Source organism: Lucilia cuprina, chromosome 4 (assembly GCF_022045245.1).
Source record: "Lucilia cuprina isolate Lc7/37 chromosome 4, ASM2204524v1, whole genome shotgun sequence".
NCBI classification, from domain to species: domain Eukaryota; kingdom Metazoa; phylum Arthropoda; class Insecta; order Diptera; family Calliphoridae; genus Lucilia; species Lucilia cuprina.
Window position 1 is genome coordinate 80,905,003 of NC_060952.1, and position 3,907 is coordinate 80,908,909.

General features: G+C 28.4%; 1 protein-coding gene across 1 annotated transcript in view; it reads left to right on the forward strand.

Moving 5' to 3' along the window:
* Window positions 1-3,907, forward strand: part of LOC111684046 (protein takeout) — a 6,084-nt gene that overhangs the window by 982 nt on the left and 1,195 nt on the right. The window lies entirely within an intron of this gene.

The following is a 3,907-nucleotide window of genomic DNA, read 5'->3' on the forward strand; positions in this document are numbered from 1 at the left end:
AGATAGATAGATAGATAGATAGATAGATAGATAGATAGATAGATAGATAGATAGATAGATAGATAGATAGATAGATAGATAGATAGATAGATAGATAGATAGATTTTGAAGATACATACATATGTGGAATCTGAGAATATTCAAACAATCAAACTTACTATCGGGATACATAATAAACTTTTATGGGGCCTAAAATAGTATTGTAAAAATTACAAACAAACTTAACAATCATTGGAAATATATAAAATACACACAAATCAAATTACAGTGCGGGCTCGACTTGCGCAACTACCTATTATTGCAACTAACCGGTTTGCACAACAGCTTATTTTTTAACATTACAGTCTTTATAAAAACTTTTTACAAAAAATGGGCAAAAGAAACATTATTTGGAAGTATATTTTTGATTTATTTTATTTATTTATTTTCATTAACTTTGTTTTTCAGTCAATGTAATTTTAAATGATTTGATCAGTCATAGGCACCTGAAAAACAAAATTGTATATCCCGGCCAAAGTTATAATAGCAAATATAAAATTATATTAATAAGAAATATATTACTTTATAGTAATTTTTGCTTTTATTGATTAATAACTGAATTAATTAAAAAAAATCAATTAATTGTTTGTTTTTGTTAAAGAATTATATGAATTTGAATCGAATTTTCAACATTTCGCAAATTGCAAAAACCACGATTTCCTTTCGATTGCGCAAATCGAGCCCGTACTGTATATCTCAAATATAAAATTAGTTTCTAGTTGTAAAGTTAACTTTTTTTGAACGTTTTGTTTACTTTTATTCACAAATAATTTCAGTTGTTATTTTCTTTATAGTTTCTTACAACTTGTTATATCAGATTGCATGCATTTTTATCTCGTGATAAAATAGGCAATAAAAAACATAATAAATATTATATAAAATTTAAATACATATTTACAGCAATTAGATTGATAATTAATAGCCGATGAAGAAATCTGGCTTTTGGCCTAAAAATTGCCTAAAATATGCTTGATGATAAAACAAAAAAAAAAAGACATTACAAAATTATTAAAGAAACCTTTGCCAAAATAATGTTAACCTAAATTTATATGTATATTTTTTGAAATTGATTTCTTAAATGTTTTAATATCTAACGGTTCAATATCTAGTTATAGTTTTTAGGTCAAGGTTTTTCAATATCAATGAACTCATAATGAGCATAAACAAAATTTAAAATGCATTTTTTTAAATAAAACAATTTATATGCGTAGTGCATTTGATAGTTTTTAAAGTCCATAAGCATATTTAATTTACATAGAAATGATAAATATGTTAAACGCATAGATATTTTGAAGCTGAGACACAATAAACTTAAAGTAAATTGCCAAAAACAAACTTTTCATGTTTGTGTGTTAAGTCTTTGGTTTGTGAATGTAATGTTAACAGGTTTATGTCCTAAGTCTTTTTCAGTTATTTAGTGTGTTTAGAAATGAATGATTGTTTGTTAGACCTTAGGGAAAAAAATTAAATTATAATTTAATACAAAACATTTTGCATTTATTTATGTTACTTTTATGGCACCCACTGTAGCCCCTTATGGTATTTTCTCCAGCAGTTTAAATAGTTAATCACTAACATTTAATTAACACGCGACATATTTGTGAAAAAAACATAAAACAATACAACCTGTATAAATAAAATTTTCCACAAAGTTTTTTTTTAACAAACGTGACTTGAAATTATTTGGTAACAATATTTTGTTAACCCGTTTGCGGGTTCATTAAGTGTAACATGATATGTGTAAGAGTACTGGTCGGTATCCATATATTTACTATATAAAATTGCATAATTTACTTTTTACTTTGTGGCGCCAAGTAAAAGAAAAAAATATCTATGGAAGCTGCTACTTACTTCCAGTTTTTTTTTTTTTTTTTTTTTGTATTTGGTAACTGGAATAGACTTATTTTATATTGTTGTAAAAGTTAAGTTTGAAATTTTTATTTGTCAGTTGGTCAATAAAGCTGTTTAGTTAGTTCGGAAGGAAATATTTTTATAGGCATGACAATTTTTTTTGCATTTAATGGAAAATTTTGAGGAATGCACAAGGAATTAAAGAAAATTTAAATAAAAGCCTGTACAGTGGGAAATAATCGAACTTTTTTGAAAATATTATTGTCAGTCTTAATGGTATATAAACATTACATAAACATAAATCATATCCTCAAAATTTTATTAAAATCGGTTCATATTTTATCATAGGCGTTATATAACATCTGTTTTTATACCCTACACTACTTTAGTGGTGAGGGTATACTAGATTTGTGCTGATGTTTGTTACGCACAATAATATTGGTTCTATACCCACCTTAAAGTATACTAATCGGCTCAGAATCATTTTTTGAGTCGATTTCGCTATGTCCGTCCGTCTGTCTGTCTTTCCGTTCATCCGTCCATGTAAACTTTGTAATCAAACTAACGGTCGCAATTTAATGAAATTTGGCATAGGGCTTGTAAAACTTTTAATCAAATTACAGATCGCAATTTGAGAGATAATTCAATGAAATTTGGCACATGATCTGCTATGGTACCGTAGACGACGTCTATTGTAAATTGTTAACATCGGTACATTATTTCACATAGCCTCCATACAATTGAACCCGAAGAATATGACATTCAAGTATTTCTACAAAAAGCTTCAAAACCAAATTCCATACTAGCCTTGATGATCCTATGAACTTTATAATTACAGGGCCTTCAACCATTAATCCAATGATCTGCAGTTAATGGTGCCCAAACGGAGAGTATGTATCATGAGCTACTGAAATGAGTCTAGACGATTAAAGGAAATTCGTACCGAATGCAACTGATTCGCTTAAAGTGAGCATTATTAGGAAAACTACCAGATATAAATCCATCATCAGCTCATGCTGCAAATTGCAATACCTATAAAAACCATTTTAAAAGAAGTGGTTAGAAAGTTTTTTCCCAGCTGCCTTATAGTCAAGACCTTTCCTTCCTTTTCGATAAAAGCAAAACGCTCTCTCTAGGTATTTATTAACATCAGAGCACTAGTCGTAATGTCATTAATCACATTCGAAAATATATCTGAACCGGGAAATTTCAATAAGAAATAAGCTATTAACAATGTCGCAAAATGCATTCTTAAAAGTCGCGATGGGTGCCAAAATCGTTGCCTTTATATGTACTTACCTCAATAAGTCTCTCTAATATTATAGGTTGTTTTTGTGTCATGGGGACCATGAGGTTCTCTGCTACACAGGTAAGAACTTTGCTTCTTGAATGACCAACTTTCCAACTACAGGGCACAACCAAATATAAAGAAATACTGAAAGATAAAGAAATACTGAAAGATTTTCAATACATTATAGAGTTTATAAAACACTGTTCATTACACTTATAATACAGAAAAGCTCATGAACAGAACTAGATCGCCAATATCGCCACATCATTTAGGGGAATCAAGGATACACAGTATAATAATATCTTGCTTTTTGGTTAAACTATGTTTTTTTACTTCCAGAAATAAAAGAAATTAAGCAAAAATAACTTAAAAGAAAAGTTGTTAACAATACTTTTTTGTTTTGTTTCTTTTAACATCAATCAGTCTTACGTACTAAATTCCTCAACCTGATTTTATAGCGTTTTTTAGAAAACTACTTTCATTGTTTTTTTATTTTCTTTGAAACAGACTGACTGACTTAATGTCACGGTTTACATTTCCATTCGGTAGTTTATTTATTGTTTTAGTTGTTGCAACTTACTTATCGACATACCAACCAGTATACAATTGCTGTTACATCCATCTACTTACTATCTATCCATTCATAATACAATACATAATGACCAAGTAAATATTACATGAATGGATAGTGCAAAAAAAAAATAAATAAAAAAATTGCAGTAGATC